This window comes from Papio anubis, chromosome 6 (genome assembly GCF_008728515.1).
Source record: "Papio anubis isolate 15944 chromosome 6, Panubis1.0, whole genome shotgun sequence".
NCBI lineage: Eukaryota > Metazoa > Chordata > Mammalia > Primates > Cercopithecidae > Papio > Papio anubis.
In genome coordinates, this window is record NC_044981.1 from 132415475 (window position 1) to 132438162 (window position 22688).

Below are 22688 nucleotides of genomic sequence, written 5' to 3' on the forward strand. Positions count from 1 at the left end.
GAGCAATTTTTACATGGCTAATTACTCTCATAAAGTAAAACATATTAACAAAGAACTGGATGGGGATCCTAGAACTTTAACAATGGAAGCCCATGTAATAAAATGAACCCAGGGAATCTCAAACTGAGTCCCTGAATTAGCACGACTGGCCTGGAAGTTTTACTGAGTACTTATGAAATTTCTGAGAAAATCTGAAGTTCTGTGGATCTCTCTGAACCCACAGATGCTGTTAAAATCTGGCCTGTGATATTATGTATCTAAAATTAATGATTTCTCAAAATTCTAACAAACTATATTATTGCTTCCTTCTATTCAAAATATTTTGGTAGAGGGTCCTAGGATACATATTAACTTTATCACTTTCAAGCTCATAACCTCTTTTTTCTCTCAAATTGTTCCTTACATAGGATATAGAGTTGTGAGTTGAGGGAAGAAGCAACACAGTGTCAAAACAGACTGCCCATTTGAAAATCTGTACTGGACCTTCTGGTCAGTGCACTACAGGAGAGAGTGCCCAGGGTTGGAAATCAAGAGAGCCCATAACTGCTTCTGCTTCCACTCATATCTTGTTGTGTGACTGGGTAAAAGCCGTGTCATTTCACCAAAAACATTTAGTATTTTTATCAATACTAAATCTTCATTTGCTCATCTGTAAAATCAGGGGACTATATTACAAGATCTTCTAGTATATCCAAATCTAACAATCTATAGTTTGAATCTAAAACTGTATTTTACAGTTCTACTTTGTTGAGAGTCAAAGACAATGTCTTTGACTTATCTAAAGATAATGGAGCTAGACTGTAGTGCTACTTTCATATTATATTTATTTTATATTTTCTATAAAATTCATTTTATCTAATGCTTAGTCAAGAAATCATTGTTCAAAACATGATTTAGGTTTTGTAAATAATTTCTCTTAAATGTACTAATTGGTGTTAAAATTACTGCCACTTGCTTATGTGCCAAATGTCATGAGTTAGGTGATTTTATAAACACACTTATCTGCAGTGGTTGATGCAATTCCCACAAACTGGGGGAATGATACTTTCTATAAGGATATTCTAATGTTTTATTTTTTCATTCTTGTCAAGTTTAGTATTTCCATTTGAGTAATGCACTAGACTTGCTGTAAAAATAAGCTATATATTTACAAATATAAAAATGAATAGCCATCATTTCTGACGAGATTGAGAAATATGATTATCTACTTATGCCACTCAGCAAAAGAACCAATCATCTTATTAGAAATCGAAAAAAATAAGGATATATAAATTTAGATTATGAAGCAGTGTGCATGAATGAAAACATGTACAAGCAAGAATCCACATTTAACATCCACACAAACAGAACTTATCTAAGCAATGAATTGTCACACCCTGAGTTTACACCTCATGTTCCTTATTGAGGACAGATATAACACCTCTCTTGATAATTCATTCCAGGGGGTTATCAATTTGGGAAACATCCACATAGCTAATATCCTAATGTTGTAGTTTATTTCCTTTTTAACTGGTTATTCACTGGTAGATATCTGAGTCCTACAGCACCTGAAAGCCACTGTTATAAGCCTTCTCTTCTCCAGAATAATCCTAGTTCCTTTCACATTTTCCGACTTCTTAAACAAACCTTATTGCTTGCCTAGAACTTCAACTCCTTCACTTCCTTCTTTTTGGTTAACTACTAAAACCGACACAGGAATCTCCAAGGGATCTCCACTAGTGCAGAGTATAATAAACTTACTAAGCTTTAAACTGTTATTCTCCCCTTTCCTAAGCAGCATTTGCCATGCTACCTTTGACTCCCATACAACTCATCATGAAAACTTCCACCTGGGAAAGGAAAATTATTTTGAAAATCAGAGACTAACCATAAATCAATTCTCTAAGACTTAGGAATACCTACCCTTACACTTCTATATTCTTTCCTACCTTCAAAAAGGCAAACAGGATTTTAAAAGCTTTTTAAGAGAAAAGACACCAGAAATTGGATAGGGCTCTAAACCACTCTAGTAAGAAATTTTAAACCTAAATATTCTCAAGTCTATTTGCCAAAGAGCCTCATGCATAACTGTTTTGGGGAAACATAATTAAGAGTATGGAAACTAAGTCACAATTTCAATCTAGAATTCCCTTAACATATTTGAGTTCTGTTGGCTTAAGCAAATGCAAACAAGACTTAAGAAGCCGTGTGGCCAAGTCCACATGATGGCATTCAAACAGAAAAGAAAAGGGTTGTTTACCCTTTTAAGAACTCTATCCAGGCTGGGCGTGGTGACTCATGCCTGTAATCCCAGTACTTTAGGGGGCTGAGGCAGGTGGATCACCTGAGGTCAGGAGTTCGAGACCAGCCTGGCCAACATGGTGAAACTCCATCTCAACTAAAAATACAAAAATTAGCCAGGCATGATGGAGGGTGCCTGTAATCCCAGCTACTTGGGAGGCTGAGGTGGGAGAATCATTTGAACCTAAGAGGCAGAGGTTGAGGTGAGCCGAGATCGTGCCATTGCACTCCAGCCTGGATGACAGAGCGAAAGTCTGCCTAAAAAAAACGAAAACAAACAAACAAAACAACAACAAAAAAAAACCGAAAGTAACTCTATCCAAATAAAAATATCCATTCTGCTACAAAGGAATTATGGGAGATTTTGCAGTAGCCTTTAATGCTGTTATATTATTTTTACTATAAACATAGGTAAAAAACATTCTTTCCATTTAGGCATCTCAGTGTCTTGCACTACCACCTTCATATAAGAAACACATATTGCCACCAAATGATAGAATTAGAAAGAATCTTAAAGGTCAAGTCCTCTTAGCATTGATAATTAAAGGCCCTCTTCTGCCCACTCACTTCAATAGCATTAAAGGATTATTGATGAATGAACCGTGTGACCGCCTCCACCACAACTGGAAGGTTTCAGGTTTAGAAATAGGTTCTCCATGAAAGAGTGCCTGGGAGTACTGCAGGAGTGCCTTATAAAAAGATCTGGCTTCTAAATGATGCTGGCGAAGAAAAAGGAATACACCTTTGAGCACAGTTTTAAAGTAACAGTATGTTAATGCAAGGCAAATTTGTTTTATTTGAAAATGCCCCAAGTTCTTATCTGTTGAGAAGACATTCTTACTATTTCTTGGGGGTTTTTTGGTTTGTTTGCTGGAATTTTTTGGTGAAAACAGAATCTCAATGCTAATCACCCAGAGTATCTTTTAAACATCCATGGTTTCCTTTCTGCACTAGAAGTTGATGTTTGAAAGGGGTAAGGATTGGAACAATTTTGCATCCATGTGGAAGGAAAAACCAGACATCTAAGATGAAGAGGGTAGAGCTTTCCTAATCTCTTCCCTAGATTCTCTCTAGTGGTCTAAAAAGATAATCAATTTCAATTCCCACGTGCCAGTCTTTGGCTGACAATAACATAGTTTGTTTTAGTGACTCTAAGAGTAGCTTATAAAAGGTGCATCTTTAGAGCAATCACAGTTTGCTCTGACAAGCAGAATTTTGGTCCACAGCAGTTTTCAGCTCTGTTCTAAGCAAACTCAGTGGCGACCCCTTTTAGCAAAGAAGACTTTGAAACACTCAAGTGCTGCACACAGAAGATACTTCCACGTATCCCAACCCTTCCTCTGAGCATGGGTGAATGAGATTGGTCCCTGTTCAAGCTACTGGATTTACTGTATTGGAGATCATTTATCTTAGAGGTATGGGGCTGGGATTACTTAGGGAATGAAAACCAAAAAGCTCTCTCAATACAATAGATTATTTTCTCCCGAAACTGAATGTTAGTTATTTTATAAACCAAGTTACACACCTAGACACATACACACAGTAAAATAAAGAATAGAGAAAAATCCTAGATAATTCAAGTTTAAGAGTCCCCTTACAAACACACAAAACAATTTTCTTCAGGATATCAACATTATTTCAGAAACATGGGATTTTCTTCTACAACTGAAGGATAATTTTCTCAACTGTTCATTTTGCATTTCAAGGCACCTTTTGCCAAAGGGCAAAAGGTGATCCCTAAAAATTCATCTGCAAATTATTTCTGTAGTTTATGTAAAATAATGTGAGATTACATAGCATCATGAAATGGTTAATGCTCAGACTCTTAGAGAAGGTTTTCAAAAAGAAAAACAGCATGAAAGATTACAGGTTACAAGGTTATAAACCTCCTTTTATTCCAAGCAGAACAAATATAATTTTGAAATTACAGAAGAGCAAAGAAAATTATTTTTTTCTGTAGACAATGAGCTTCTAATTAAGGGCCTTTTCTCTTGGGGATTTGTGTGGAGAGAAAAGAATGAGAGGAATGAGGAGCAGTCTTGCTAAAACAGCCTACTCTATAAAATGACCTATACAATTATTTTTACAGTGAGTGTTTCACCAGAGCAGAGACCTATCTCTATCTCAATTTAAAAGTGCTTATTGCAAGGAACTTTGAAGTGTCCAAATAAGACATCTGGTTTATTTAACCAAGCTAAAGAAAGAATTGCCTGACAAAGTCCCACCAATAAACTTTGTTAGCTCACTGGAAGAATAAACCCATTACAAAAATCATCATAAAAAGTCACCATCCAGGTTATCAGTCTCCCAGCTCCCTGACGTCATTCCCTGCTGTCGCTCACCTCCAGAGCCAGGTGTCCCAGGAAACCCTGGCTCTCTTCAGTCCTTTTCAGTGGCTCTGTGTGCTAAGAAATTAAGAATTTTTATTGTGTGAGCTCCATAACTGACAATGTCGCAAATTTAAATGCATGAAGCATAATGTCAACAAGCCAAATCCTCTTTCTACTTTTTTCTGTCTGACTACTTTCTTCCACATTTATATCCAAAAAAATATATTAGAAATGACTGAATGGTCATGTGTTTCTTTCTGCCACCGGATGAGATGCTATGATAGAGATAAATCCATTTGCAAAAAGATAATAAATAAATGTACTCCAAATGTAAATTTTTGTATATTAGAAGAAAAGCAAAAACAATTCCAAACTGTCTAACATCCTCAAACTTCTAAAGAAAATGAAAAAAAAATTCTTTCAGGAAATTTTATAGGAGCGTTATCTACCCATTGACCAGTTCACTGTAATGTGATTTGACCATCACTTCAAAGGTTAAGCTTGATAGAAAATACAAAATATCTAATGACACATATCGGAAACATGCTATGCCTTTCTGAATCAAGGAAACTTCAAAGGAAAGTTTGAAGTGTCACAAGAATTAACATTTCTTTTTTTATTAATTAAAAACAATAATTTTCTGGCCAGGCAAGATGGATCATGCCTATAATTCCACAACTTTGGGAGGCCAAGGTAGGAGGACCACTTGCAGTCAGGAGTTCAGGACCAGCCTTGGCAACACAGCAAGACCCCATCTCTACAAAACATTAAAAATTCACCGGGTGTGATGGCATACACTGTAGTCTCAGTTACTCGGGAGGCTGAGACAGGAGGATTACTTGAGCACAGGTGTTTGAGGGTACAGTGAGCTATGATCATGCCACTACTTTCTGGCCTGGGTGACAGAGTAAAAACCTTTAAATAAATAAATAAAACAAAAATAAAAATACAGGTAACAGAACATTATACAGCCTTTAGAAAGGCATGTTTACAAAAATTTCAGTTACATGATAAATGCTTATAATAAACTACCAAAAAGCATTCACAAACGGCAAGCTTATTTCTTATAAAAGACTAAAACAACTTACAATGTTGAGAAAGTACTTAATAAGTGATTTCTTCTTTTCTCTTTTTCTTTTCTTTTTTTTTTTTCCTTTGAGACAGAATCTCACTTTATCACCCAGGCTGGAGTGCAATGGTGGCATCTCAGCTTACTACAACCTCCATTTCCTGGGTTCAGGCGAATTCTCATGCCTTAGCCACCCAAGTAGCTGGGACCACAGGTGTGCGCCACCACACCTGGCTAATTTTTTTGTATTTTTAGTAAAGATGGGGTTTCACCATGTTGGCCAGGCTGGTCTCAAACTTCTGACCTCAAGGGATCCCCCCGTCTCAGCCTCCCAAAGTGCTGGGATTACACGTGTGAGCCACCACTCTCAGCCTCTTCTTTTCTCATATAATTTGAATAAATTATTCCCACAAAGTTCTTTGGGTCCCATGGCCTCCAAAGTTTTAATACTTGTCAGAATTATTCAAAAATTTTTAAAAGGGAAAAAATAATCTTTTGTACTCATAATGAAGACAGTATTCACCATGTCTTGATATTCATTTTTACCTCGATGCCAACCACCTGTGATTTGTTAAAACACTAAAAATTTAAAGGAAACTAAAAATACTTACTAGCTTTTTAAATCATAACAGCTCATAATTTATTGATCAGTATTTTCAGAGACCCAGAAAGCTATATCTGGATACACAGCTGAGTGAAGATGGCTATGGTAACCAGATTATTTGCCATCTCCAGGCATTCAAGTGTCCAAACTTCAATTTTATTAAGACAGCATCACGAATGTTTCAAAACATCAAAGTGAATAAGGCCAAGAATGGGAGCAGACTATCCCCTGTCATGAATACTCCCCATGTGGCTGCTGTGGAATGCCGGCATGCTGGAACTTGCTGCTCACCTCACAGTGTCTCATTCTCTTCAGGATGGCATTGCTGACTTCCCAGCAATCAGGAAGAGAAAAATTCCAAGCCTAGGGTGGCTCTTTTTCTGAGCTAGTTATTGCCCTTAGTTTGATATGACGTGTTCCTCAGTTGAGTGTCACTGTCTTGCCCGATGCCACAGACAACTAATGAATCCCATGCAGCTGCTGTCTTAATTCAATAGAATGTGACAAATTTAATAATGTCTGAGCAAATAGATACGGGCCATAAGGAGGAGTCACAAACACAGTGTAACATCATGCCTGGCCTCAAGGAACTCACACAGTTCCTTGGGTGAGATGGTTTGCTTCCTGATCTAGAGTCACTAGGAAAGCCCAAGCAGGTGCCTCGAGGAACCTGGTCACAGACAAATGACTTCACACGTAACACAAATGTTCCTGCTTCGTGCCACTACCTTGCCCCTTCCCCAAGAAGATGGAAGGATAAGTTCTTGAAGGCCAGAGGAAGGAGGATACTTTTAGTGGGGCTGCAGTCATTACCCTGAATCCATACATTAGTTCCCAAAAATCAAGCACTCGATTCTCCATCAACAGAGCTGAAATGGGCTCTAATTTTTGGTAACAATGCCAGTGGTAAAATCATGGAAAAAAAAATCATTCATGTTCCACGCTCCACTCAACTCTTTTTGTTGTCCTGAAGACATTAGGTCCACTTCTACTACTTACGGCCCTGGGTTTAGGATAGAGACAGAAGATAGATCAGTCACTATCACTTCATACAAGCTCATCTGATGGCATGAGCAAAGCACCCTGAAAGTGCTGGAAGGTGCAACCAACTCTCCTGAGACAGGCCGGAGAAGACTCCATGAAAGAGATGCGCTAATTCAAGGTGGGTCTAGAAGAATGAAAAATGCTTCCCCAGCAAGGACTTCCCATCCAGGCAGAGCTAACAGCTGTTTCGTGCAGAGCATGCATGCATGCAAGGCAAGTGCATCCAGGTGAGAGGGAATGGAGAAAGGCAAGTGTGAGCCAAAAGGGAAGGGAACAACACTGGGCAGTGTCCACTTTGTGCCACATACTGTGCCAGATCTTCACTTACATGACCTTTCATACTGCCCCCCCCACCAACCTCCTAAAATGGTCACGCTGCCCTGCACTAAACTGGGGCTCTGCAAGGTGAAGTAATTTGCCCAAGGTTTCATAGCTCTTAGGTAGTAATGCTCTAATCCTCCTGTGATTGTCAAATTATCCTTGGCAGTGGGATTCTTTCTTCCAAACAAAGTCTCAAGTGAATCATAAGTAGCCCAGATCATAAAAGGTTCACTATATATATCTTTAAAACTATCTTTGAAGGAGAGCCACTTCAGGAAGGCAGCCAGATGGCGGTGTGTTCTGGAGTGAACGGAAGAGGAAGCCACAGATCAGAGAAACTGCAGACATGTCGGCTAACCAGACTTTCAAATGTTAACCTTCAGTCAGCAATTTCTCAAATTCTACTAGATAAACTATGGACCTAAAGGGTAAAAACCAAAGAAACCTTTCTGGTTCCTAGACTTGAATTTTAAAATGACACTGTCTTTCCATAAACTTTTAATTTGCACATCTCAACAACAACTAAAAGGTAGCCTCCCATTGTCCAGGTAGAATATCATCCTGTCTGTACAGCATAGCACAAGGCAGCTTTGAGACCGCCCTCAATGTTCTGCGGTTGTCACAGAAACATGGTGGACGTTCTCTGATCGCTGAACTGGGAGGAAAATTATTAGAGTCTCCGGCACTGTAATCCAAGCCTGATACTTGTTCTTCTACAACTTCTCAACTGATGTATGTGTCCAAGGGGAAGTCAACTTCCACAAATATAAACGTCCTCTCTCATCAGGAAAACAGCGCCACTTCCCTCACGGGCCATCTTTAGAGATGGTTCACCAAAAGGCACAGATTTGAAAAAAACAAAACTATATTTTTTTGGTTAGGGGCAGGCAAGAGGATAGATCATCAAATACAGCCAGCAATATCTAGCACTGCTTCTTATGACACATTGCTGATAAAGGTCATCCATAATTGACAGACACTTATGCCAGGACAGATAGGACCACTGATAAGTTCCCCTTCTAAGCATTCAAATAAGAAGAGAAAGGCGCCAAAGGATTGATTGGAGGCTTCTTATTAAACAGGAGACCCTGAATGGCACTGCACTAACTCCCAGATGACTCAAAGTCTAGGAGAGTTTTCACCTTATACTTCTAAGTCATAACTTAAGAGAGCACTATGGGTATATTAAGCATTGTTAGGTGCTTTGATAACTTCATTTTAAAAATTACTTCTGAAACTTAATTTTTATTTTTTTAGAGACAGGGTCTCGCTCTGTTTCCCTGGCTGGAGTGCAATGGCATGGCCACAGCTTTCCGCAGCCTCGAATTCCTGGGTTCAAACATTCCTCCTGCCCCGGCCTCCCAAAGTGCTGGGATTACAGGCATGAGCCATCATACCCAGCCTTAATTTGTGAATAGTGTAAAAATTGTAAAAAAATGAAAAGACTATGTTGGTAGATTAGAGAAACATAAAATAAATGTAGTTAATCACCTTAGGACAATGCTCACACAAGGCTGATTTTGAATTTTTTCATATTCATTTCATGTACTACCAGTGACTCTCTACTACGTATTTCACTGTAGGGAAATAAGAACAAGGATGTGATGTTCCCTTAGGGTCCACCATCACATACAGAATGGGCCAAGATAAGCTCCCAAATGGGAAGGCTAAATGAAACCTCCAATAAAAGTTGTCTTTTCTCGTCAATTTTAATAAGCTAAAATGCATTCATAATAAAAGCCAGGGTAGCCCTCAGAGTCTTCTGATAGCTATTCAATCACTTCTTTTCTAAATTTTATGCTTTCCTTATAGTGTCCTGGCAAATAGCTTAAACTTTTATTTGTGGCTTTAAAAACATCTATAACAAAAATAATATATCACCTAGTAGTAAGCCTGCAGATGCTTAAAAAAAGTATAACGGCCTACTAAACTGGAAGGCAGCAATGGAGTTGACAGTAAGAATATATTAGTCATCAGCATGATCATGAAATTGACCTTCAGATGCACTATTCTATCATTATTTTATTGTGAAGGTGTGACTATGTCTATCCTGTTCTAACAGTACCAACAACTACGACATGAAATTCAAAAAAAAAAAAAAAAAAAGCTTTTCAGTAACTTGTAATCCCATTTCACTCAAAAATTTGAAGGTTATACTACATCGGAGTTGCACTTGTAGATTAAACTGAAGAAATTGAACCCAAATATTCAAAAGGGGCTTCAGAAAGGACCATGTGCGAACAAAGCTTTATTGCGAATATCATGTAGCTTTCATCAGCAGTAGCACACCCCAGCTTTTCTCCTACTACTAAGGCTGCTACTTTTCGGCATGCTCTCTATACACCCTGAAATGCAGAAATTCCCAAAGCTTGTTCCTAAGCCTCCTTCTTTTCTCAATCTCTACTCTTTCCATAGCTTTATTTATCAACTACATACTAACGATCTTTAAATTTAAGTCTCCATTCCATATTTCTCATCTGAGCACCAGCCCCATCTGTCTGTCTGAGCTCCTGCCCCATCTGTCCCATCTGTGCTCTTTCCCCTAAGATGTCTCACAGGCATCTCAAATTTAGTGTGCCCCGGCCGGGCGCGGTGGCTCAAGCCTGTAATCCCAGCACTTTGGGAGGCCGAGACGGGTGGATCACGAGGTCAGGAGATCGAGACCATCCTGGCTAACACGGTGAAACCCCGTCTCTACTAAAAAAATTTTAAAAAAACTAGCCGGGCGTGGTGGCGGCGCCTGTAGTCCCAGCTACTCGGGAGGCTGAGGCAGGAGAATGGCGTGAACCCGGGAGGCGGAGCTTGCAGTGAGCTGAGATCCGGCCACTGCACTCCAGCCTGGGCGACAGAGCGAGACTCCGTCTCAAAAAAAAAAAAAAAAAAAAAAAAAAATTTAGTGTGCCCCATACTGAACTCATGTCCTAACTAGTCACACCGACTGGTTCTGGCCAGTCTACGCAGAATGCGTAGTAAGGGTTGTTGTATCCTCTGCTTCACTGTTTGACATTGGAGGGTGGAAAAGTCCATCCATCCACAGATCGTGTTAACCCCACCATTTTTTGTAGGTGGGACCCATGGAGAGGCATGAAGCTCAATTGCGCATGCGCACATTTCTCCCTTCGTTAATATTTATGACTCTCCTATGGCTTATTGAATATGCTCATTTGGCCACCACATTCAGCATAAATTCCTGTTCCTTTTGTTCCTCCCTCTAAGTATCTGTTTCTGGCTTCTGGCTAGAAGCTATGCTTCCCAGCCTGTCAGAATGGCCACCCCACAGGCTGTAACCCTTTATGAGAAAGAAAGTCTCCCCCTTTTCTAAATTGTAATTTTTTCCAATTTAACACAGTGTTGTCTGAAAAATTCTCCACACAGCTCTCAATCAACAACAAAATTTTGTTCACACCTCCTGTGGTTTGAATGTGTCCCCCAAACTTCATGTGTTAAAAACTTAATCTCCAATTCAAAAGTGTTGGAGGTGGAACCTCTGAGAAGTGATTAGGCCACGAGTCCTCTGCCCTCATAGATGGATTGATGCCATTATGGAAGGAGTGGGTTAGTTATTATAGGAATGGTTTCTTCATTAAAAGAATGAGTTGAACCCCCATATGCTCTCGTCCTTCTGCCATGAGATAACGCAGCAAGAAGGCCTTCACCAGTTGCCAGCACACTGATATTGCCAGCACTCTACTAACCCAGCCTTCAGAACTTGATAAATACATTTCTTTTCTTTTCTTTTCTTGTTGAATTACCCTGTCTGTGATATTCATGTTACAGAAGCATGAAATAAACTAAGATGCCATCCAAAGTAAAATATCTCTCCCTAGGCTTGGGAATTCTCTGGGCTATTCTTACTCAAGATCTTTTTTTTATTTTTTATTTTTTATTTTTTTTTGAGACAGAGCCTCACTCTGTCATCCAGGCTGGAGTGCAGTGGCGCGATCTTGGCTCACTGCAACATCCGCCTCCCAGGTTCAAGTGATTCTCTGCCTCAGCCTCCTGAGTAGCTGGGATTACAGGCATAATCCACCATGCCTGGCTAATTTCTTGTATTTTTAGCAGAGATGGGGGTTCACCATGTTAGCCAGGATGGTTTCGATCTCCTGACCTCGTGATCTGCCCGCCTCGGCCTCCCAAAGTGCTGGGATTACAGGCGTGAGTCACCGTGCCTGACCAAGATCTTTATTAATATCACTTTCACATGACCACATGATTTCTAAGAACATTGAATTTGAGTTCAGGCCCCATCAGGCAGGCCTATAACTGACACAGACACCTGGGATTTTACTCACTGAATATTTCTTCTGAGACTAGTAATCAAAGTGAGGGGTAGGCCCAACAAAACCCCCACTGATGGGCCTGAACTCTAATTAAATATTCTTAGAAATCATGTGGTCACATGAAAGTTATATTGATAAAGGTTAGCTTCCTAGCAGATACTTCCCATACAACTCAGAGTAAAGTCCAAAGTTTCCTTGTGACCCCAACAGCCTCTGTGAGCCCCTGCTTTGTTCTAATCTATGCTAATGCTACTCACACAGTCCAAGCCAACTCCCACCCTCCACACTGACTCCTCATGGCCTTTGCACTTTCTATTCCTCCCGCAGCGCACTCCTTCATCAGATATTCTAATGATCTCTTCCCTCACATCATTCAGGTCTCTGCTCAAATGTCAGACCTTATCAGAGACGCCTTCCTTGGCCATGCTACTCTAACCCCATCCTAATGGTTTTTAGTCCCTGGGCTCTGCTTTATTTTTCTTCTTACTATTTGTCACAACAAATTATACATGTACTGTCTGTCTTCCCCAGCTGGAATATAAGGCTCATAAAGACAGGAACTCTGTTTTGTTTCCGATTACATTTCCAGTGCCTAAAATAGTACATCGTAAGTACTCAGAAAATATTTATTGAATGAATAAATAAAAGAATAGATGAGTGAGGCTCTACTGGAAATGAAAGCAGCAGGATTGAGGCCTCTTCCAATCCAAAACTGCAGGAGGACTTGGAGGAACAGCTTAGGTTACTGTACTCTGAAGCCAAAGGGTCAATATGTAGCCCCACGTGCAGGAGGATAAAGAAGGGAGGGCTGGGTTGATGGGGCTCTAGGTAGGAATAAGTCCCAGAGGCCTGCAGCCAGATAGGTCTCCTGCCAAATAAACAGATGAGATTGGGCAGTTGGGGCAGGAGAACAGGGAATCCCTAGGGTGATATCTCTAGAAACGAGAATTGCGGTGCAGGTGGCCTTGTTAGTTGGAGATGGATGGCATGTACTGCCTTTTTATCTGTGACTTCTTTTTTGTAATCTGTCTTTTCAAATCACTTAACCAAATACCAGACTAAAGGAATTCCTGAATTAATTCACAATCTCACTCCTCATTACTGCCACCCCACTGTAGACTCAGGGAGTACCACATAGCATCTTACTGCAAAACTCTTTCCCTTGTGCTAAGTACTTAGAGTATTACGCAATGGCTCTCTAGCCTGTGAGTTTCTTGAGAAAAGCTTGTTATGCTCTTAGCATAGAACACAATGGCCAGCACTTACTATGCACACAATGAATGTCAGATGACTTAATAAGTATATTTGGATAGATCTCCCAGAAGACACTGAGCTAAATATTCATTAACAAGCATCATTAGTTATATGTTATTATTGTCTTATATTCAATTATGCATGAAAAGTTCTGAATGGAGGTTAGTTTGAGAATTGGGAGACTCACAAAATAAATAAGGAATTTCCACAAGTCAAGTGAAGTGTGATAAGACCAAGTGATATTAATAAAATCTTTATATAAAATGTGGACTTTCCAGAGATTTCTACTTAACCAGGGAGAAAAAAAAAGTATGTGAGGAAGATGATTATATTTGTGTATTTTTTATTTTTCAATATTTCAATTTTAGTATTTTGAATACAATTTAAAATTACTGTTAATATTTAGAGTACAAAGAACATATTATCCTTTTTTTTTTTTCAAAGAAAAGGCTTAGTGTTTTCATAAAAACACTGTTTTGTGTGATTTTCCTGAGTGCAGTGGCTCACACCTGTAATCCCAGCACTTTGTGAGGCCAAGGACAGGTGGATTGCTTGAGGTCAGGAGGTCAAGACGAGCCTGGCCAACATGGTGAAATCTCATCTTTACTAAAAATACAAAAATTAGCCAGGCATGGTGATGTGTGCCTGTAGTTCCAGCTACCTGGGAGGCTACTTGTGGAGTCCCAGCACAAGAATCGCTTGAACCCAGGAGGTAGAGGTTGCAGTGAGTCAAAATCACATCACTGCACTCCAGCCTGGGCGACAGAGTGAGACCCTGTCTCAAAAAATAATTAATTAATTAATTGAATGTGATAATTATTTAATGTGATAATAATTAAATGTGAAAATTAATTAATTAATTAATGTGATTTTTCTATCCTAGGTTGATTTTTTTCTTACAAGTAAAATATTCCATATGGTTAATTCAGTAACATTTGTCAAATGCATATAATGTGCAAGTCAATATGCTAGGCTCAGTTAAAGAACACAAGTTCCAAATAACAAAAACTCTATGGTGGACTTACTAAGCTCTATATATTCTTTTGAAATTGCTATTTATATTTAGTTACATTTATATATTTATTAAATCTATTTACATGTTATATTTATATTAAAACCCCTTTGTAGGTAGACATACTGTATATGAAATGTCTTTAACCATATAGTGATACATGATATATCTTGACCATAACTACATATAGTCTCTAATGTGAGCGTTGTTTTTGCTCCCAATACCAATATCATCATTACAGTGAAGTAATACTTCACATTCTTCATCTCAACACTCATTTTTAATAAATGACCTCAAACATCATGCTCCAAAAGAGCAACCTTCTCATGGCTTTCCAGTGCACTGAGTATAAAACCTACTCCAATGCCCCCTCCCCAAATATGTGAGGCTGGCTCCTTATTCTCTCACAGGTTCTAGTTCAAATGCCTCAAATAAGGGAGGTCTTCCTTGACCAGCTGATCTAAATGAGCCCATGCACTCTCTATGACATCAGATTCTTTACTTTCCTTACAGCACTTTTGACTGCCAGAAATTGCCTTGCTCATTTATATGTTTCCTGTTTGTCTCCTCCATTTACAATGTAAGCTCCTCCATAACTTTTTGTTTTGGTCATTACTGGATCCCCAGCTGGCAGCACAAATATTTAATGAATCCTTTATTAATTAATAAACTTTCTCCTGAGCCAAGTTTACTTTTTAATGCATGTCATAAGAGCTTTTATGTGTCTTATAAGTAAACAAATGTATAAGGCATGAATTCCTACACAGTGTTCTGTGTTATTGTTGTGTAAGAAGCTCTGTCTCACATTTGACAAAATGAGTCACAAATATAATTTAACAGCACCTACTGAATGAATCTCCCTAAATTATCATTTGTTGAACAAATGAACAAAAATAGTTTTGTTCAAAATTATTGACTGAGATCTGTAAAGGAGAATAGAGTTATTACAATATAATAATATCCTTCAACTTTTAGAAGAAAACCAAAACTTTTTTTATTTTAGTTGTAAATTATTTTTGTAGGAATATAGTAGTTGTGGAAAAATTGAAACTGGCACTCAAAAACCACCTCAAATCGACTGCTACAGTAAGTTTAATAGTTCTCTTTACTCTCTATAAGTGTTTTTAGACAATAAAATACCCCGCAGAGGTATGTGTAAGATCCAAATTCCTCTTCTGGAATAAGTCAAAGTTCATTGCCATAAAACTAGGTACTGTGATGTGGTTGAATTTTGTTTGGAAAGGAGAGTAAAACCAGAAGTTTCAAAATTCAGGAACTTTGTTTCTGGGCAATCAGTGACTAACATTACGGAAGTTTTCTAGGGGAAAAATCTCAAGCATTTTCATGGCTGGGTGAGGTGGCTCATGCCTATAATCCCAGCACTTTGGGAGGTTGAGGCAGGTGGATTACCTGAGGTCAGGAGTTCGAGACGAGCCTGGCCAACATGGTGAAACTCCATCTCTACTAAAAATAACAACAACAACAAAAAAATTAGCCTGGCGTGGTGGTGTACCCCTGTAATCCCAGCTACTCGGGAGGCTGAGGGAGGAAAATCGCTTGAACCTGGGAGGTGGAGATTGCAGTATGCTGAGATCATGCCACTGCACTCCAGCCTGACTGGTGACAGAGCGACACTCGGTCTGAAAATAAATAAATAAATAAATAAATAAAATAAACAAACTCAGGCATTTCAGATTCCACCTCCCAGCAAAACTTGGTCTAAGGTCACCTGCTGAGGATATAGCCATGGACAAAACAGATACAGGCCTACTTTCACTTGGGTTACAGCCCCAGTGAAAAACGCAGTTAGAACACTCCATGACTACTAGGACCTAATATCCAAGGCTACAGAGGTGGGGCTGTCAGGGGTTTAGCTCTGCAAAAAGGGGCTCTCAACCTACATCAATCAACTTCTCTCATGGGCTGCCCCACAGTAGAGTCTGAAGAGTCCCCAAACAGGATGTGTATAACACTGGCTTTCAAAAAATCATTCACAAGCTACTTTTTTCTGTCATGGGCCCCTATCTGCATGTTCAGAAACACTTATAAGTAAATTTTAAACAGTGAAATGAATCACAATATCTCACACAGTCTACATTCTAAAAGGGAGATTTGGGTAACAAAGGAACAAAATCAGCAGTTAGCATAAACTATTCCTTTTTTCAAAATGGTACCCTTTTAAAATTTAAAAATAAAAACAACCACCTAGTGAGAGCATGTGGAGGGTAATTCCATGCACTGTCAGTCATAACTTCAGTTATTTGCAAATCAGTTTGGCATTAAGTATCAAGAGCCTGAAATTTTCATACCCTTTGACCCAGGAATTATCGTTCCATGAATCTTTTTTAAAGAAGTAATCTGATAAACATATATAAAATGGAATATAAATGCATTTATAACCCTTATGCACTAAAAAGAGAATCTGAAATTTGAAGAAAGAGTCATCAAAGTGCCATTTATAATACCAAATATTTGGAAATGGCCTAAAAGTCCAATTTTAAGGGACTAGTTAATAAATTATGATATGTCCACATAATTCAATATTATACTGACATTAATAAAGTTTGCCTAGAAGTTGGAAAATATTTAAGACATAAGATTAAGCAAACAGAGTAGGTTGTAATACGCTATTAAGCAATATGGAAAAAATCATTAAAAATAAGGAGAAAGAAAATGCCAGAATGTTACGAGTGCCTTTGGGTCACAGGATTACAGGCAAATTTTCTCCCTGACTTTTTACACTTAATGTATTTCCCAAGGTTTTTATTGGGAGTGTGTATCGCCTTCATGATTAGAAAATATAACATCTCTTCAGAAATGCTAACTCCATTTTATGACAAATACTTGCACATGTATGTTCACTAAGTCGATCTGACTGACTTTGCCAAGGGAAACAAAATTTGTGTCTCTCCTATGCCAACCTCAGCTTAGAGACAGTACTGAGATTCTCTGGATTCATCCTGTATTTAAGCCCAAAGATGTTGACTCTCAAAAGGAAAATATTTTTTTTTCTCCCCAGCAGTTGCTAATCTATCAGCACCTCTGTGATTAGCTCACTATTTACAAGAAAGAGCCTACTCTTATTCAGCATTGCTTTCGTGTCATGAGCCTCTAATATTCCTTCCATATCTCTACCAGCTTTATTTCAAAGCATCGTAATCATTTGTTTACATATTATTCTATTGAGTTGTTCTAAAAGTTATATACATAGTTGTTTTACCTCTCCGAATAGGCTACAAGGTTCTCATAAATACTTCTATTTTTATACACTTTCTCATTCCCCTTCCTCTTGTCGTACATATATGCACAGTTGATTGCACACATATCAGTCACACACCTAAGCAGATACAAATTTGACTTTGTATTTGTTGGGGAACGATATGATGTCACTCACATTCTACTAGTAACTCATTTTATTTAGAGCATCCTCAAGTACACAGCTTTATAACTACAGTGTGTTTCATGAACCTACTACATTCAGCATGTGCTAGCGAGTGTCCTCTCTCCCTCTCTATATGTATCTACTTCTTAATTTTTCATATTTCAGGGCAGAGTATCTGTATGTATAAAGGTAAATTCAGGCCATGGCAGCTGGCAGAGGTCCCTTCTCTTGAACTGAAATCAGTGACTTAAATTAAGCCTTCCAAACATCTGACTCGCTGACGTATCTACCCTGCATAATGATAGAGATCCTGTACTGAGGGGAAAAAAACCTACTAGATTATTAAGTTTTCTGCCAAAGCTGGATATAATCCTGCTGGACAATTCGCTTCAGACAGTCTGCTCTTATCTCACAGATGTCTAAAAGTTAGCTTACTGTCTTCCTTCACAACTATATGCCCCTGCTGATTTCCCTATTTCCATCTCTCAGACTTGATATTGACCTTGTCCTGCTAGCACCAGATGACTCCCTGAAGATCCAGGAAGAGGTCTGGATTCCAACAGATCTGGGTTCCATGCCAGCTCTTTCACTTTCCAGTCTGGCTCCAGGAGCCTAGGCCAGTCACTTAACCTTCTGAGTCTCCATTTCCTGGCTCAAGAAAAGTGGTGGTGGAGGGGAGGCATAATATTTACCCTTCTGGAACTTATAATGAAGATTTAGTGAGATTACGTATCTAAGGCACATGGCCTTACAAATGTTAGCTCCTTTCCCTGACAGTGCCTGACAACTAATAAAATCCTGTCTCCCTCTGAGGAGCTGCCCATTCCATATTCCTATCGACTTACACCAGGAAGGATATTTAAAGCCATGGCAGATGGTAGAGTTCCTGTTCTCAGGTCAACAATCAAACCCCAGTTGTTCTATTGATCTGCCCATCTGTTCGACTTCCTGATAATTCTCCCATTCCCTTTCCTTGCTATACCCCAAACCCTAAACCCAGAATCGATGCATGTGATATTCTTTCCTTTCCAAGAATGTCTTACCTTGACATTCTTGTCCAGGTAGGCTCTGAACATGAATGCCATGTGCTTTCACCCTAATAACTTCTGTTCTGTGCCTTCTATTTGACCTGGAATTCTGGTACTCTCATTTCCTATCAGAAGGGCCAACCTTTAGCTGGTCCTTCAGTGTGGCCTGATACAGTGATTTTGACCTTGAGGCTGAGAGGTAGTTTTGCATAGTGGTTAAAGCAAGGCTTTGATGTCCAACTGCCAGGATTTGATTTCCAGCTGTACTGTCCAATGGCCTCATAACCTTCAGTAAGTTATTTACCTCCCTGACTTTGAGTTTTCTCTCATTGGAGGGCTATTGTGAGATTTCTATACCATTAATATAATAACTTTAAAGTATGTAACGTGAACCTACCATACTAAGTAGATCCTCGGTAAATGTCAGTTCTATGCATGCCCCTAGCACTCATGGTGACTATAGGCCTCCTGTCTACACAATCCATTTGCTATTAACCTATCTACCATGCACAGCCATTTCACCTACTGGCCCAGGCTGACTTCCTAGTCTACATCCTCCTGGTCTATTTCATTGCATAAATGCTTCTGTCAACACAGATTCTCCTTCACCCTGCGATATAACCTCACAAGAACTTCATAATATTGCTCACAAATTCTTGCTGACAATACTCTAATTGGAAACCTATCATCTTATGCCTCCTAAATGATAATCCTAATCTGTGCCTGTCACTCCCCTCTGCCCATTTCCAACAACCCAATGAATTTGCATAAACAATAGTCCTGTGTTAATCACTTCAGCTCCCTGTTCAAATTTTCACTGGCTCTACAATGGCCAAAGTAGGGGGTCTCCAATCTCATCATCACTAGATGGGCAGGGCTTTTGGAAACAAAATCTCTGGGCTGGAAATAAGACACAGGTGTATTTGCTAGAAGTACATAGATATAAATAAATGGTGGCTTCCCATTCAATAGTATTCTGGAAACAATCCTCCTTTTAATAAAGTTTAAATATGAGGGCATTATTTCATAACTGGGCTATACCTTGCTTGGGAGAAAGGTCCCACTTTTGGGATATGCATAGTCTTGGCATCTGAGATGCTTCCATGTGCAAACTCCAGATCATTGTGCAGAGGGCTGTCCCAAAAAACGAAGGAATTATTCCCAATAATAGACACATTGTTTTTGATTGGCAGCATTATTTTTTGGGGAGAACCACACCTCTATGTAATCTTGACAGAACTGCCTATCATAGTGCCCAACCAGCCTTCTCCTCCTCATCCCAGCACCAGAACCACATATACACAGGGTTGGGCACACGATTTAGTCCAATGCAATCAGAGTAGCACTCTCTGCTAGACGCAGAGACCAATTCAATTACCACTGATCAGGGCCAATCAGAGACCTTCAAGGAGATTTATAAAAATGGGACCTGGAAGAGAAAGGACCTCTTTTTCTCATAGATGAAAAGCCCAGGAATGTGGGTTTAGAACTACCCACAGTCATCTTTCTCCATACTCAGAAAAAGAGTGCCTCAGACTATAGCTGACCCAGAGAGAAGCAAGGACTTTCTGGTCACATGAGCCAATAAGTCCTTTCTTGCTTTACCTAGTTAAATATTCACACATGCAAGCAAATGAATCCTGAGTAACTCCCTTCTACATGAACACAGAGTGGGGTAGTGAACAGAGTGGGGTGGTAAGCGGGGACTTGTCCCCCCTTGGTGTACTTCATGCTCAGGGCAGAGTGATTAGGACTCTATAGGAAGGAATGTACAGACGCTCATCTTACAGCTTGCTAGATTTCTATGCCTTCTGTGTAATTTCACCTCTGGTGACAAAGTTTCCAAAGCACAACTTGCAGAACACACCCGATCAGTTAGTGATACAGTGGCCCCAGAATCCTCGCCTTTATATGAAATACATAGATTTCCTTTTTCCAGCATCACTAAAAGCTCTTGGAAGAGTCCTATCAATTACTCTGTGGTAGTCAAACCCCCAGAATTCCTGCTGGGGAAGAGGGGACCTTAGGGGAGGAGCGGGCACAGAACAAGAGCAGTCAGATTAAACATCAATAATCAGAATTCAAGGCATTTCAGGAAGTCTTGAGCTTATAATTGGAGACTTCTGTGTTCCAGAATGTAACCTAAATTCTTACTCAGAAATTCAACTTCACTTAAAATCTGACCCTAACCTTACGTCTCTCCCCTGTGTACTCAGGGTTTCCAAAGTGAGCTTTAGCTTCTCCTATCTCTACAAATCCTGCAGAAAGGCAGTGGCGCATCCTGGTGCAGATGTGCTTTGCAGTAGTAGTCCCGGCTTCATCACCTTTCTGCTCTAATTACTTCTGAGGGTTGTCATGAAAATCAATCGCCATCATTTGTGAAAATTCATGGAAAACCACCCAGTACTAACTGAAAGTTGGTATTTTTATTATTTTATTATGTATTTTCAATTCACATAATCAATGTTAGGCCAGATGTCCCAGGCCAGACATCTTTTACTTCTCTTTGCCATTTCCCATTCAATACAACTAGCAAGACGCTCCAGCCTGGCTTCGTTTGACCAAAACCCTACAAACCACCCTCCTACACACACACACTGATTTCTGTCTCTCTTTAATTCTGCCAGAATTCGCCTTGCAGCATTTTTAAAAGAGAACATAAAGATCGCCAGTCCAAAGCCCTCATTCTGCAGATAAGGGCACCAAGAACCAAAAAGGCAGAGGAACTCACCCACGTACCCACAGCCACCTAATCAGTGATTCAGTCAAGATGACAACTCCCCATCCAGGTCCCTTTGCAACACACTATACTGCTTCCCAGTCTGCACTGGTCCCCTGCTGCTCTCAGACCACCTCAGCTGCCAAGTGATCTGTGGTATATTTATCAGTCCCCTCTCCATCAGCCTATAAGCCCATAGAAAAGGCCTGGAGGGGTAGCTAGGATGACACCACAACAAGCACTCACTGATGTTTTCTGAGGTTTTGAGCACATATCAGATCTCAGCAGACAAAACATAGTGTAAGTCCAGGAACAAGTGGATCTGCTTGATAAAACCGTAAATCAGATATACATTCCTTAAGAACATGAGGTCCATCTCATTGCGGGTTTAGTTTTCTGTCGCTACACAAGTTATTTTTCCTCTTTTAAATTCTACCCTCTATTTGATAAGTAATGTGTATGACTACAAGGGCTTATTTTTTATCCTCTACTAATTTTGCTTAAGAAATGTAAAAGGTGACATTTGCTTTTATCTTTGTTCTTATCTATCTTTCTAAGCTAAATATGAATTTCTTTCCTTTATGCTAAGAGTCATCATGAGAAGTAGAGTATTTAACCAATCAGTTCAGATCTGCTCCCTCTATATGTCAGTAGTTATCCTTTTCTGTCCAATGAGCTATTGTCAAAATTCTGAAGCTACACAAGTCCAAATATAGCAATCTAACTCTTGGAGTATTCAAAAGCTTCACAAAAAATTCCACTAAGTTAAAATAACAAGTACAGCCATCCCTCTTTACAATAATCTTTCCTGAAGAATCCCTTCTGATTATGCGTGTCTTTAGACACTATACACATTGACCTAGACCTGCCTCAAAGGCAACAGGTGAATCCTTTCTATGCTAACTGGCTGGAAATTACATACAGGGACTTCCCACACAACTCTACTGAAGGCTTTCCCAGCCTAGAGACAAAGCTAATTATAACCAGGGTTACAAATTATAGCTAAATTATCTCATAATTATGAGCTATCTAGTAGGACTTGATTAAAAATCATTCTCAGTGTGTATGTTTTACAGTTAAAAAATCACAACGTTAAATTGTCAAAGCATTTAACTACAGTTTCCAGTTAATGGAAGCATTATTTTCTGTTTAGAAGGACTTCTATTCTTCACTTGAGGTGTTTAAAAAGAATGAAACTACAACCACATGCTTCTGTGTAGGTAAACAGTGGGAAAATAAAGTAAGGTTTTAAAAGTTTCAAAATTAAGTCTACTTTTCACAAAATGATAATGTTTTCTAGTATCAGTAGCCAAATAACAAACTGAAGGTCTTTTTGTAAGTGTTTCCACGATTCAAGAAATGACA

The 22688-nt window shown here is 39.2% G+C and overlaps 1 protein-coding gene across 1 annotated transcript in view; it reads right to left on the bottom strand.

Moving 5' to 3' along the window:
- The window catches only part of TMEM200A (transmembrane protein 200A), a 78033-nt gene that overhangs the window by 53778 nt on the left and 1567 nt on the right, over positions 1 to 22688 (bottom strand). The gene's annotated exons all lie outside the window — the stretch shown is intronic.